The 15,897-nt window shown below is 46.3% G+C and overlaps 1 long non-coding RNA gene across 1 annotated transcript in view; it reads left to right on the top strand.

The window, feature by feature from the left end:
* The first annotated feature begins 6,103 nt into the window (after positions 1-6,103).
* LOC129385861 (uncharacterized) overlaps positions 6,104-15,897 on the top strand; it is a 28,010-nt gene continuing 18,216 nt past the window's right edge. The window contains exon 1 of the long non-coding RNA XR_011895412.1: positions 6,104-6,272. This is a non-coding gene — a long non-coding RNA (uncharacterized lncRNA). The remainder of the gene's footprint in view (positions 6,273-15,897) is intronic.

Genomic DNA, 15,897 nt, shown 5'->3' with positions numbered 1-15,897 from the left:
GCGAACCAACGAGGATGACTAGCCAACAACGCCGGACGACCGCTGTCTATAAACTTAAAAGCTTATTCTGAATACGTGCTACTATAAATATGTCGCCCTAGTAACACATAAAGACAAACGCTGAACGTCAGATAAACAAAAACATCTTTTATCTAACAATGAAAGCCACTTCTACTCATAGCATTGCTGGAGGATCGCTTCTAACTTGTTCACTCCACCAACCTTCTACAGATGGCACTGTTTGGTCTCACAACCAGTGGGCAGCCGTTGTCATATAAACTACCTCGAAGAAGGGACTTCCAAAATAGAGCGCGATTTTCTCCCTAATGAGCCACTAGCTTACTTGGCAGATAGGCTAGAGCTCGACCAGTGGCAAAACAAATAGCGTAGATTTCGTGATTTCCAAAGTGTATTCTCTGTTGCGGCAACAATTTCCGCTACGTTGTTTCGTTTCATCTCACTTTTTCTGACCTAAATATTTAGAACAGCACCGTGTGGTACTTATAATTCTCAATCTGCTCTTTCATTCAGGTGTGACTTATTTCAAAGTTTAGTTCCAGTCCCGTACTTGAAGTTTCGGCCACATTGAAAACGTACAACAGTAAAACGCACTAGGATTTTTATTTTTCTGAGATTCTGCTTACTCCCCAAATAGACATTTCACACCCGCGTCATTGGTTCTTAAAGGGAGCCTCACCAGGCCCCATAGCAAATATTGGTTATACGCTGGAAGTTGTTACGTGTCCTCTAGGGAGTGTTCTACCACAAAAATTTTTCAAGGCGGCTCAATAATAGCCGAGACAGCAATATTTCAGTGCAGTGAACCCATACTTTAAGCAGGTGGGCTTCACTGCCAAGCAAGACAATCTCTCCACTCGCCCCGTCTAGCCATCGCAAGCGAAATTCCTAACTTGCGTTCTCCCATACTAGACCTCGAAGATCGCGTGACGCATACGTCACAGGCCCCGCCTTCATTTTTTTTTTCAGCTCGCAATTTTTTTTTTCCTGCGCTACGCATTTCCGATGACTGCGCCGCGCGCCAGCTGTTGTCTCGTTCGCACAGCGCGCGATTTTGCGCGCTGTGCACAAGGAAACATGACTAGCGGGATAATTCAGTGCTACACGAATGCTGAGGCAGAACAAGCTTATCACAGAGCTTGTTCACGCGCTGGAACACCGTAGAAAATCGCAGAGTTTCAGTATCTGCGCACGTGACCGCACGACCGAGGGAACGAGCAGACGAAGCGGAAGTACATTTCTGTTGCTTCGGCGCGAAGTAAAACAAAAAAAGAAAACACGCAGACATTCCGTTCATGTGTTTTATTATTTCTCTAAACTTCAATTCGTCAATTCAAGCAACAGATCGCACAGATAACAGATGTTGTCTTGAATAATTTTCGGAGTCACGTGTCACCACCAGCGACGTCACACTGCGGACACCATTACGTATGCGCAGGGGCACGATTACGTCACCGTCTGGCTTGGAGCGTGGCGGCCGCGAGTGAAGGGAGAAACGGCGATCGTATTGAAATTTCAGATCTTTCCGCGGCGCGTAGCGATGTAATACTTTGCAGACACGATTGTTATCGCGCAATGTATGCTCTGCGCTTGTCAGCTCAAAATGGCGAGACGTGGTGAGGGGCCCTTTAAGGTGAAAGCCTTTCTAGGCTCATGGTGAAGTTCGTGTCAGCAAACCTGACCGCCGGAGTGTCCGCCGAAGTGCCATCACGCCATATCAAGACAGGGTAAAGAATGACACATGATTGATAGTGACAGTTGGTGAATGATAACGTCATAATAGAGATTGGTAGAGGTTAATAACGACCAGTAATAACTAATAATGACTTGTAATGACTACAAATGACTCCGAAAAGACCAATATGTATAACCATGGCTTCTAATAGCCACAATTGATTATAAATTACTAGAAATGTAGAAATGTCTAGTAATAAGTTGTAATGACCACTAATGACTTCTTATGACTACAAAATGACCAATATGTCTAACGACAGCTTGTAATGACCACAACTGATTACAAATGACTAAATATGTTTACTAGTAACCAGTAGTGACTTATAATGACTGAAATGACTTGTAATGACCACTAATGACTACGAAATGACCAATATGTCTAAGGACTAATTGTAACGACTATCATTGATTAGAAATGACTCAAAATGCTTAGTAATGACCAGTAATGACTAATATTGACGAAAATGATTTACAATGACAACTGATGACTATGATATGACCAACGTGTCTAACGACGGCTTCTAATGGCCATGATTCATTACAAATGACTAAAGATGCTTAGTAGTGAGCAGTAATGACTAAAAGAAAGAAGATAAGGAAATGATAAGAGGAGGAAAGTAGGCTTTCGCTGTTCACCTCCTAAGAGAGATCTTAAGAGACCCTGTAGTTTTTCGAACTTTTAGCGTCGCAGTATAACGTTGTCGAACCTTTACACACGTATACGACTTCACTCAGCCAATCCTCCTTAGCTGAGGAACCATTTGACGAGATGAAATTTACGAGAAAGCGTTAGCCAGGGCCCAGTCAAATATATAGCCTTACCCTAACGATTGTTGTCTGGTCTGTTCAGAGTAGCGCATGTATACAGACAGCTCCGCAGCAACGCTAGTGTGCTTATAGTGACACGCGCAACGCCCGAACGACTAGCGGAAGGCAGAATGCGGCCCTCGCTCCGCCTCCTAGGCGAATGAGCATAACGTTCAAGGCGAGCCTACTTCGCTTTATTGTTTCTGCAGCCAAATGCATTTGCGTTTTCGAATACGTAAGGATTTCTATGGTTACTCAACGAGAAAACTGCCCGCCCGTCCGTCCCTCCTTCGAGTAAAACGATCGCTTTCAAGATAGAGCCAGCTAGCTGTGGAAGAAGACGACGACAATCGCACGAGCAGTGACACGAGCGCGTCTCTGTGACCACGTGACATGTACAATCAGGCATGCACCAGAACTGTGGAGCAGCCATTGCTTCGGGTGGGGACGTCGACAGTACACCTGGCGCCGCCACATGCAGTAGTTTGCTTGCCTCATCGGTTCACGCGGCACCGCCTTCTGCCGCAGTTCGTGTCGCCGCAGCGCTGTCGCCTTTGCCGTAATGGCGCCAAGACGACCGCAGCCGCGTAGTGAAGAACTGACACGCAGGAATACAAGTTACGCCAGAAACAAATTAACCACGCTGCGCAGAGCGGGGAACTGCAGCAACACGCTGTCGAACGCAACTAGTAAGAGGAACGACGCCTTGCCGACGCCACCTGATACCGACGTTCCAGGGAAAGCTGCGTACTATCAGCGTCAAATGAAAGTTGAACAGCGGAGCGCGTGGCCTAAGCATAAGTGAAGATATAGTGCGCGCCGTCCAGTCATCACCATTGACAGGCGCGCACATCCGATTTGGCCGCACTGCGCGATCCCCCTCTAGTGAGATAATTTCGCTTCTGTCCTGGTGCTTACATTTGAAAGGGAGGAAATAAAAAATACAAAACGAAGCTAAAATATTGCAGTTTACGGCGAGTTTTGTCGCACAGATCGCCGAAGCCACAAGTGCTATCAGCGCGAATAGCGGTGCGCGTGGTGCAGTTTGCACCGCCATCGCCCGCACCGGGCGGGCGAATCTACCTTGCGACATTGAACATTCATCTTGGTGCATTATGTCGTAGCGTTCGTATTTTTCTCTCAATTTCAATCTGAAACCACGTGTAAGCTCATCGCGGTTATTACTTTTTTTACATCTTCCGCTTACATCCCGCGTTTGAGTGCACTTAATCTATTTTTTTTTTTTTCGCTACAGCATTGTGGCACCAGATTTGCGTGGCTATGGCAACTCTACAAGGCCTGAGGACACAGCCCAGTATCTGATGATGAATCTCGTTGGAGATATAAAAGGGCTACTTGAAAAGCTGAGTGAGTGCGAAGTTTTAATTCTCGCTCAAAACATCCCGTTCTTCGTGTCGCTAAGTCAAGTAGTTCGGACGCCTAATGCAGATCAGCAATAATCCTAATTTTTGCTTTCGCTTTGTGATTATAATTGCGGTCAGCCGTTTGCGAACAAACTGTGATTTTGCGGATTGGTGCCGCGGGTAAATACGAGAGTTATGTAGACTTTCACGAATAGCGAATGTTCGTTGACGTATGCGGGTTTGTATACACAATGGGAGAAAATATAAGCAATACCGAAACATAGAACAAAACAGATTCCTCTTAATTACAGCCCTCGTACCAAACTACCTGCACATGCAAGCGTAGATAGGTCCAATATATAACTTATATAATGGGTGCAGAATTTGATACAGTGAACTCATCTGTGAGTTGGTAATTCGCGCAGTTTTACTGCGGCGGAGAAATCAAACCAGAACAACTCTGCAACGCCGTTTCACATTTATTAAGCAGAGAGGGAGAGAAATAGTGACGGCAGGGAGGCTAACCAGAAGCAAGTTCGATACCATGCACGTGGGTTGGAGAACAGAAAGACAGGGGGAGTAGAGAGATAAAGAACAGGAATTACTAGCGGCGTTCAGTGAGTCCAGTGGATTGCAAAAAGCATAACGATGCTCTAACAGTCTTCCAATAGGATATATAGTCATGTATATGTTGGAGGTATGTTTCTTGCGACAGAGGTCGGTCGTCGAACTTGTTGAACACAGCGTTAAGTGAGCGTCTCTGTGCACAATACTGCGAATACAGGCACATAATATGGGTGACGGTTTCCTCTTCACCGCAGTGGTCAGAGGCTGTCATGTCGGCCGTGTATTTATCAACGCTATTAAAAAACTCTTTTTCATTTATGTACACATTGTATGGCCTCCGGTCAAGAGGTTGCTTCCATTTTCTTTCATTTTTGTGAATAAACAACATCACTAGCACCGCTGCTCCATGGACTCCTTTTGGTGCCCTCAGTGCATAATGAAGTCTACCAAGTTGAGCGCGCATCTTGTTGTCCCACTTATCATCCTAGTCTATAACTTGCCGTATTTTATCCATTACGGCTAAGGAATATTTAACACTCTCCCCTCTACAATGCTTTTGCGTTAGGTGGTATGTGGAATGAATAAACGAGCTAGGCCCCCTATCTCACGTAGGTGATTTCAGGTACCACAGCCAGGGCTCGCAAACGCCCCTAAAAGAATCCTGATAAGTTACCGTGAGTACTCACTGAATTATTTATCATGGTATGCCATCTGGTTATACATAAAAGAGGCACACCTACAAGGCTGCGCCGCGTATTTATCCTGAAGTCCTAGTAAGCGACCTATTAACTTTTTTCAGTTCTATCCTTTCAACACTGGAAGGATATAATAAAAGTAAACCTAGGTTACCTAGCTCCCCGGCAATGGCATATTGTCGTCGTTTGTTTCGACCAGTAAAGAGTCTCAATAAATAGAAAAGTACGCGTCTGAATGTGGGTTTAGAAAAAAGTGCAACAATTATGTATCGAAAAGGTCACTTTTACAGCAATTGTCCTAAACTGAACGTCTTTGCAAACGTACATCGGTATAGCATGTCTCTTAAGAAACACGTACATAATTTTGCCCTATGAACTCATTTCTGGGCTCTCAATTTGCTGAGTTTTACTGCGGAGGAGAAATCATGCAAGAACACTCTTCCTTCTGAAAGCTGTTTGCTATGCGCTTCACAAATTTCAACGCCTTTGAAATTTTCCAAATACACCAGAGATTCACAAAGCTTCGCGATAGGTAAATATCTCACTAAATATGGAGGGCGGTGCCACACATAAATGAAGGCATAAGCGCAAAAAAAAAAAGATCTCTCTTGTAGAAAAGCAAGGACCCTTATTACTAACTCCAGTGCGAAAATGTTAAGCAAGATGTATTTCTTTAAAAACAAATGCGGCTATCTAAAACTAAGCTGTACAGATTACTGGGTATAACATTCTATGCTATCGCGAAGTGTGCGCTTAGTTTCACGACTGATTTCACTCATGTCGTTTACTACGAATTACTTAATGTCTTAGATTAAAAACGAAAATCCTAAAGCGATCTTTCAGTAAAACCAACTCTAGTAATTTTCCTAAGAGTGTGCATTTATGAAGGCTAGTTCTTTCTTCATGCAGACAAAGACCACAATAGGAAGGTCGTTCTGGTTGGACACGACTGGGGAGGCATGATCAGCTTTTGCTTTGCAACGTTATACGAAACCTTGATCGACGGAATGGTAATCATCAACGGTATGCACCCAAAGGCCTTTGCAAAAGAACTCTTTCAAAGCGTGAAGCAGATGAGAATGTCCTGGTACGCCTGTGTGGTCTTCTTTCCTTTCTTTAATTTTTTCTTTCAGAGAACTCCTTTTTGTTCGTTCAGTGCGTCTTTTTTCTCTGAAGTGCCAAATGTATAAATGTTGTTACGCGCGAAGCGTTTACTCGAACATGCAAGACAGAACAAAATGATGTTTAAGTGAACTAGGCCGCTCTAGCTTAAAGCTGTTGCAACGTTTTCTAATCCAATACCGTGACTAGCCCTCGACGATTGGTCAAACAATTTTTGGGCCATCCCCAGTGCGTCTGTCTGTCACACGACGCCACGGAAACAACGAAATAGTCGGAGACTTCCCCGTTCCGAAGGGAATAGAAGATGGCTACCCGTCCATCTCTGGACACTGGCTACTCGGAGCTGCCGGAGACATGGATTTATTTCCATAAAATAAAACATTGGGCGTGGCAGTGTAAAGTTATCAAGACCTTCCTGCACGTATAAGACGTCGCTCTACCAACTTTTCTTAAATTAGGATTCGTTTTAGCCCAATCTTTAACCTTCCGTTGCACGCTGCCGCGATTTTCGACTAGCCACCGCAAGCCAAGTAAAGGAAAGTGGACCAATCGCAGACGCCGGCACAACCCTCCTCATCCGGTTATCTACTTTCACTGTGCTGTCTCAGCCTCATCCACACTCTCTCCACTTGAGCGTGCTCCTCGCCTCTTCTCAGCCAATTAGATAAGAAAAAGCCCTTAATCTATGCAATGTTGCTCGTTTTGACACCAAAAGAACGTGCGCAGCTTACACTAATGGTGCTACGCCGGAGTTAACAGCGGAGCTTGTGATCGCCTAGCTTTTACGTGGCTTGGCTAAGCCGTTTCTAGGTTTTGCGAAGTTATAGTAGGCCTGACTAAGTTTTTTCTAGATTTTTCGAGGTTATGCTAGGTTTGGTCAAGTTGTTGTCTCGGCGGGCTTGACGCTGAAATTTTTCGAGCAGTTGCAGGCCAGTATCGCTTTCTCGGCGACGTCGAGCGTTCAAACGCCCACTCTTGCCTTCCCTGGACTCAAACTATCTATCCTCGACTCGGCATCGCCTCTTCTCAGCCGCAGTTTCTGCGAAGTGTTCCGGATCAACTCGGCGGCGACGTATCGCTTCTCGCTTGGCAATACGGCGCTCTTCTTGGTAAACCGCTTCTTCGGGCGTCCGGAGTTTCTTCGGTCTTCCCATGGCAACAGCACGTACGGACGGAGTAGAGCAGGCGAGAGGTGTGTCGCTGCGGCGGCATTTCCAAGCTTTTACTCGACTGCGACGTCACGACTCCGCCCTACACGCATGCGGTCCGAGGAGGTTACGTGGCTTGGTGCTCTCGCAGGTGGCTGCTAAGCAACGCGAGATGGCGCACAGCTGGGCTTTTCCTGGTAACTCTCCATGGGGGAACAATAGCTTAAACAGCTCCGCTGTTAAAAAGTCACATCTTATAAACGAGAAGCACGTTTCATGGGGCTTTCAAGCAGCGCTACGCGCTACCACCCGATGTTTGCGTCAGTGTTTACGTAAATTTAACGTCAGGAGATTGTAATAAAAACATATTCGAATATTTTTACACTTTAGGGTCTCTTGTTTGTTCATTCTTCGAGAATTGTAGCAGCAGAAAATTGTAGAACACGGACACGGTTCGTGTTCTGCAACCTTCTGCTGCTGCAATCCTGGAAAAAGGCTGATGATTAGGAACGGTTGGAGTTTTGCGGGATCGCCACAGGGGCACCCAGCCGAACGTTGTCTTCCTTCTCTGCTCCCTGTCTCCATGGCCATTCGCGCTCTTTCTGCCGTCTGTTACGACAGTTCATGACGTTTCCTCGTTGGCAGACGAAACCCGCCGGGCAAGTCAGCCAGTCGTGCGTGGCGGGCCGACTGACTGACTCAAAGACACTTATTTACAGAAGCTTTGTACAGGGACCGTACGGGAGCTGTCCTTAAGGGACTGCCTCTTACAAACACTAGGTGGGCTTCCGCTTACGGGAGCCCATTGGCGTCTGTCGCCGACCGGGCCCGCTCGAGCAAGGCCCGTTGAGCCGTCATGTCAGAGCAGCCGAGCAGGGCTGCCTCCCAGTCCTCCCAGGAAGGGTTGGGTGGGGGGGGGGGGGGGGAGTGGATTTTGAGTTTTTTTACATGCCCACACCATGTGGAATGTGTCTGAAGACGTACTGCCGGGCGCAGTATAGTTTTAGTGTAAAGGCGAAGGATAATGCGCTCCTCCGCCGTTGTGAGGCCCTTACAGGACTTAGGATAGACGGAATAGCCGGATTCGTAGAGTTGAATGAACTCTTTGAAAGTATAGGCAGGATTCGGTTCGCTGTCCGGATTGGTAGGGGACGACAGTGGTGCCAGGAAAGTGAGCGCGCGGGCGACGGCATCCGCCGTCTCGTTTCACTCGATGCCCATATAAGCCGGAGCCCAGGCAATCGTCGGGTGCACGGGGCACCGAGAGAGTCGCTATTTTGCAAAGTTTTGTAGCCAAGCTACGGTATGTACTCCTGCTCGATATTGCGGCAGATACCCCTCGAGTCGATTATGAACCCCATCTGCGTGTGTAATGGTGTGTGCACGGAAAGTGAGTCCGTTTACTGCAGTGTTTTGGTGGACGACTGCAGCCGTGTACCAACCCCCATAGTGTGGGCAGGAGGCTTCCACATAGAAGATTCCGTGTTTGTGTCCGTAGTGGTGAGCCAAGGCTTCCGCCTGTGCGTGGCGTGTGCCACTATGGTCCTCTCCTGTCATGTTGGCCTGAAGAGGGCGTACGTGCAGGGCATACCCCCAACGTGATGGATATATACGCGCTCTTCCGTGTTGTATTGAATGAGGGATGTGGAGTGGGGCAAGGAGGCGGTGACCCGACAGCGTTTTAGAAATTCTCGTGTAACAGTTCATGAAGTGTGCCTCTCGCAGCTCCTTGATGGTGCTCACCATCCCAAGGCCCAGGAGGCGCTGGTTGGAAGTACTGACCGGGAAGTCGAGGGCACGCTTGTAGATTTTACGGAGAATGACCTCGAGTGCACTTTCGTCAAGTTTGCATAGGTGGAGGTATGGAGTCGAGTATAGAACTCGGCTGGTTACAAATGCATGCGCCAGCCGCAAGGCGTCTTTGCATCGTAAGCCCCCGCGCTTCTTCAAAACACGGCGGACCATCCGGCCCACCTTGTCCCCCACCTTATGCAATTTGGCCAATGTTGTGGCAGCTCTGCGATTTTTGTGAATAAAGAGCCCCAGCACTTGGATCTAGTCGTGTTCGGGTATGGGTCTACTGTGAAGTGAAAGCTAGATTTTGGTGGTACACTTTGATGAGGGGCGCATGTGCACAAATTCAGATTTGGACGGGGAGCACTGAAGGCCGAAGCGACGGGCGTCTACGATGTCCGCCGCTTGCTGCAGGTTGGCCTCCATATCTCCTACCGAGCTGTGTTTAGCCCAGATGGTGATGTCGGCGGCATAGAGCGCGTGCTGGATGCCGTCGACCCTCACCAGCTGAGCGGGAAGTCTCATCATTGCCAAATTGAATAGGAGCGACGAGAGGACCGCTCCTTTCGGAGTCTCTCGCATGCCTAATTGGTATGGGCCGTGCTTGGTGTCCTGAATCCGAATGTATGGTTGTCGATCAGTGAAAAATTGCCTAATGTGTTTGAAGGTGTTTTGGTCGCAATCCCTTTGGGAAATATGTGTCAAAATAATTTCTTGGGTGATGTTGTCGAAGGCCCCCTTCAAATCCAAAGCGAGTACTACTTTGTCATTGAAGTGATATTCGATCGGGTCGAGAATTTCTCGGTCAGCTTGAAGCAAGACATGCTGTGCGACCGGTGTGGGCGGAACCCGAACATGGTGTCTGCGAAAACATTTTTGTTTTTCAGAAACTCAGACAGCCTCTCGTGCACCATCGTCTCCATTAATTTTCCCACAATAAGTCAGGGAGATGGAACGGAGGTTGTCCGTGTTGATGGCTTTACCACCTTTCAGAATGAGGGTGACCAGAGCGGTCTTCCAATCAATCAGGAGGGATGTTTCCCCAATCCAAATGAAGTTGATGTAAGCGAGGAGTGTGGAGTAGGCAGAGTCGGCAAGATTGGCAAGTAATTTGACTGTGATTTTATCCCACCCGGTGCCATTCCTCGCTTCATTTGTGCTAGGCCCGCCTTCAAGTCATGTAGGTGGAACGGTTGGCCCTTCTCCGCGTTCTCAGAACCTGCATACGAGTACGCGGGCCCTCGGGGGTGCCGCTGAGTACAGAACCACTGATTTCGGAGTTCGCATGCCAATTTTGAGGTGTCTCCATCCCTGCTGTGACTCGGTCGTTGGAGATGTTTTTGTGTTTCTGCTCGAATTTTGGAGGGGACGATTAGAGCGCGGAAGAGGCGCCATGTACTCCGGCTGGACATTTGTCGCTCGGCCATGTTGCATTGGTCCACCCAGTTAGAGTCGGCGAGTTGGGCCGCGTATTCCGCCGCTCGTTGCGTGAAATCGGGCGAATTTTGAGTTTCCGATTGTGTTTTTGCCGGCGCCATCGGCGGACAAGGCTGTGCCGGGCCTCCCAGAGGTGAAGGTTTCCGTGGAACGAAGCGTGGAAACCAATTGCTGGGACCACACATGGTACCCTTGCTCCTGAATGGGGTCGAGTTGGTGCATGTTTGTCGGAATTTGGTCCAATCAGGTAATCTTGCCGGTGCGAAAGGTCTTGCCAATGGCTGGGTGCGAATGGTTGTATTGAGTATGCAGTGGTCACTGCCGAGGGTTCCCTCGGTGTTGACCCAGTCTGCATATTGAATGTTTTGGTGAGGGTAAGGTCCGAACACGGGTCCCGGGTCACGGAGTTACCCATGCTAGTTGTGTGGGCAGGGTCGTTGTGGAGAGTAAGGCCCAGCGTGGACATAAGTACCGCCAGCTTACGGCCACCTTTCTCTTCACGCGCGTATCCCCAAAGTGTGCTAGGGGCGTTGAAATCGCCCACGATCACCAAGGGATTCCCTGCCGACATTCACTCCGCATTTTTTCTCCGACTACAACCGAGGAAACTTATTCCATATTCTCAAGCCTAAAGAACAGCAAAACTCGATATATTGACGGTCTTCAAATGCGGCCAGTAAAGTATGTACTTGAATTTCTTGTCCATGTGCTTAACCACATATGTAACATTTCTCTTTCTACGGGCATTTTTCATGAAAAATGTAGCGCGCGAAAGTAACAGTTCCTTACAAGAGCGGGGACAAAAACGATTTTTCAAATTATCGACCCGTTTCTGTTCTCCCCGTTTTTTCTAAGGGTGTGGAAAAAGTAATTAGCAAAATAATCAGCTCGTTCTGCGAAAAACACTCTCTTATGTCACTGCAACAATATGGCTTCCGCCAGCGCAAGTCCACAGAACTCGCTTTGCTGACGCAGAAAGAAGTAATATTACAGGGCTTTAAAGAAAATAAATTAACGCTATGCATCCTTGTGGACTTCCCCAAGGCTTTCGATAGAATAAGTCATCGAACCTTGTTTGCTAAATTACAATATTATGGGTTTCGTGGCCTATCTTCTTCTCTTTTACAATCATACTTAAAGCATAGGAAACAAGCAGTAGCAATCACAAATCAGCTTTCCTCTTTAGAAGATACTGTTGCAGACGTCCCCCAGGGGAGCATATTAGGGCCGAGCTTATTCAACCTATATATAAATGATATTGTAAAGGTTAGTAACAATGCGCAGTTCGGTATTTTTGCCAATGACTCAAGCATATTCGTCTAAACACGCGATGTTCAGGAGCTCTCTCGCTTAGCAGCCTCAACACTTCAAAACATGCACACCTGGAGTATAGAAAATTCACTTGAAATTAATACCAAAAAGCAAAATCAGTTTTATTTACACCTTGTCAAAAAACAGTTAACCATTCGCTTCATCTGTACCTAGGGAGTGAAAAAATAGCTGTTGTGAGAGAGGTTAAAACACTAGGAGTTATCTTCACCGAACACTTAAGCTGGTATGCTCATGTACAGCGTGTATGTGCAAGTCTATCACGAGCGTGCGGTGTGCTTTCTAGGCTTCGTCATGTTCTGACGGACAAGATTAAATTACTGCTTTATAACGCTCTCTTTGCAACTCACATTAACTACTGTACTCTTATATGGGGAACTACTTATCGTAGGAACGTTCCGAAAATGTGTACTCTAAAGAAAAGGGCACTGCGTCATATAGCAAATGTAGTACCTGATGCGCAAACAAAGGATCTGTTTTTAAATTACAGCATACTTCCATTTCAACTTTTGTATGACTTTAGTATTAAAATACATGAAGAGTCTTGAACAAAACGCATCCACCTTTCTTGCATTATGCGCCTTAACAAAATCATCCGACATACCCTATACACTCAGAAATAGAAGCACTTGGCTGACTCCCTTTTCAAGAACATGTCATGGAATAAACAGGTTAAAATCGCGCATAGCTACCCTTTTAGGTGACCTGGAAAATGACAATATCGACATAGATAACTTAACCGCGAAAAATGGAAAACTTTTCCACTAAATTGCTGGTGCTCTTACACACATATAGACTGTTGGTTGATTTGTATGATTAGACTATTACATCGAATTGAAATGTTTATGTTGTGCGTTTTTTTTTCTAATTATTTTACGTCATGTGCTTAGCGTTTTCTGTAGACTGCTGTTCTGTGGGCTGCTGTTCATTATATATTATACAGTGACGTACTATAACAGAGCAGTCGCTACAGATTTTTGAGTATTTTATATGATGTGTTTTCTGTCTTTTTTCCCAATTTTCTTTTTTACGCGACCATTTGAAATCTGTGATGTATTTTCCTGTCTCTTGTTTCTGCCAAGTAATGGGGCAAGCACCCAGTCAAGCTGCAGCTTAGCAGCTTTCTGTGCTTTTCCTAGCATTATTCTGTTTTTGTACAAAAGAAATGGTGAAATAAATTGACTTGACTTGAGAACATCAGACGAACATTCGCCACACGACTGTACGAGGTAGTTGCGAGTCTCTCATAGTATAGCCCTACACAACGTGTACTTTGCTTATATAAGCAGTGTACTTTGTTTATATAAAATCGTATTTGATGCGCTTAATCATATTGTACGCCAACCGGCTTGAATTTGCGTACAGGCGAGGCTGCGTGTGAAAACGTGATTACTAAACGTTTAGGATTCAGCGCATTCCTTTTGACAAAATTTCAGGCTCGAGCGTGAAAGCTCATCTTAGGAAAGAAACTGTCTGCATTTTTTGGTTACTAACTAGCCTTCTCTAGAGCGAGTAGCTTTGTTTGCCTTTTTTGTTCGCGTTCGTCGCTGGCGGTCGCCCAGTCACTTTGCGATACAAAGGAAAAAATGTGCTTGCTCTCCCGAAACCGCGTTCGTCGCCAAACGAAAGCATCATAACTCTTTGAGACGTGCGTGTTTATTCGCGTGAGCTTTACATTGTGTGGGCAGGTTAAGATGCGGCGGTGGAGCGCTCGCAAAGAAAACATGCGGTCGCCTGCTCGTTCACTGGCTGGTCTAGTCGTCGTTCGCTTGTTCGTTAAGTCGTTCGCTTACTCGTTTGTTCAACTATTAGCTCGTTCGACCACTATGTCTCTGAGACCCACGTAATGAGGCAACAAATTGTGCCTCAGTATGAACGACTGCATAATTTCCCCTACCGCAATATCGGCCGCGTCATAGCGCGGCAATTCTATGCGCGATCGTCACTTTACTAAAGTCATATCTTGCAAATGTTATTTCGGAGCGAGCGCAACCGTCCTCAATGCATACACTTAAGTGCAACTCGGATCACAAGTGCATCAATTCGGGAATGGACGAGCTAACGCACGATGACATGCTATTCGTGATTAGTCACTAACCTGAAAGTGATGCGCTGTTACCGCATTTCCGCTTCGCGAACGAATACTAAAAAAACAGATTTCATTTTTTATATACGCAGAATCGCGACTCGGTAATCGGCCGCGCGTATTTCTGTCGACTTTGAGGCACGAGAAACAGAATACCATCAGGGCCCACCACTGAGCCTTTGTGCGTACTTAGGAGATTAGCAAGCACGCACGTTGGCAGCTACGTAGCTTGTAATACTTTTTCTAACCTTCAGAGCAGCCATCGTTCCTGCCCTCTGTCGGCCTTTGTATGTCATTCCTGCTTGGGCCAAGCACTGGCCTGCAGTATTCTGAAATAAAATAAATAATGCGCGCCACGAATTTACATGGTGAAAAGGACGCGGATTATTTAGGCTACTGAGGTCTTGCTGGAGGTGAGGATATTGGCATTCGATAGTAAATGTGTTATTTACTACCATTCGCAAGAAGATCTTGCGACACGCACTTGACCAATGTTGCGTACCTAATTGTAGCGCATGCGATACATTCAGAGTCGTCATAGAACAGTGTTTGCGCTCGTTCAGGTACGTTTTAAAAAGTAGCTAACAAAAGCGAAAAACAGCTGCCGTCAGTGAATTCGCATACCCGTCTGTTTCAAAAATGTACGTGTACACGAAGTTACTAGGAGCTAGAAAGCCAACGCGAACGCTTAAAGCGCACCGCCTTGCTATGCGTGCATTCACTCTGCGAAAGGTCATCTGCTGCGCTCGAGCTGTGTAGGCGGCGCCATGGTCGAGGAGGGAGCGTGAAAGAAAGGAGAAACGAGGAGGAGTGAAGGCGGAGGAGAAGAGTGTCGCTATTTTACGAACTTTAACGGGCTTTAGGTCTTGGTGACCAGTGATTGAAAATTATGTTTGGGAAGGGTGCAACAGAACTAAGTCGGAACGAAAGGGAAGAGGAGTCGGAATGCTCATCCATCAGGGAGTCAAATGGAAAAGAGCTAATTCGAAATGTCAAGAGCAGCTTTGGTTATCAGTTACAATGAGTGGGAAAAAAATATGGCTGGGCGTTACGTATCTCTGGACCGGGAAATAATTGCACACAGAAGAATAAAGAGTTAGTGGAATGCATAAGTGGTGATATTAAGGGTTCCGGGAATGATGCCGCAATTATCGTATTAGGTTACATGAATGCCCCAACCGGACGTTATTCTGGTTAACCTCCCTGCCTTCTACTTATCTCTTTCCCTCCTTCACATACAGGATTTAGATGTCCATACCGACAACAACGGGAAGTCAATGCTAGACCTTTATAAGCAATATAACCTCGCTATCGTGAATACAGGGCATAAGTGTAAAGGGCAGATCACGTGGGAATTGAAAAACTGTCAATCGAGCATTGATTACTGTCTGATGAGAGAAGGAATTCATGATAACTTCAGAGAAATGGTCACTGACGAGCAAGGGTACAGCAGCATAGGGAGTGAGCATAAACGCATCATTTTGAAAATGGGATGTGTAGTTGGGAAAGACAGCAAAGAGTGCAAAACGGCCAGTCCAAATTCGAAAGCTGAACAAATTACAAATATAGTCACTAGAGTTGAGGAAGATGTTGCAACAGAACTGCTTCTTGGCCTAGTTGGTGCTTGCTAAAAGACATGTTTTTTGCCGCAATTGAACACTCGCAAAAGGATGACGCATAAAGACAACACGGGCGGCACTTCCAACTATCTTACTAATGAAGCCTATCTTAATAGTACCGTTATTTCCTTTGACAAACAGCTTTTCTTGCAAAAACGCGGCATTTGCATTGGTTCG

Source organism: Dermacentor andersoni, chromosome 7, assembly GCF_023375885.2.
Source record: "Dermacentor andersoni chromosome 7, qqDerAnde1_hic_scaffold, whole genome shotgun sequence".
NCBI lineage: Eukaryota > Metazoa > Arthropoda > Arachnida > Ixodida > Ixodidae > Dermacentor > Dermacentor andersoni.
This window is presented reverse-complemented; position numbering and strand designations above follow the sequence as displayed.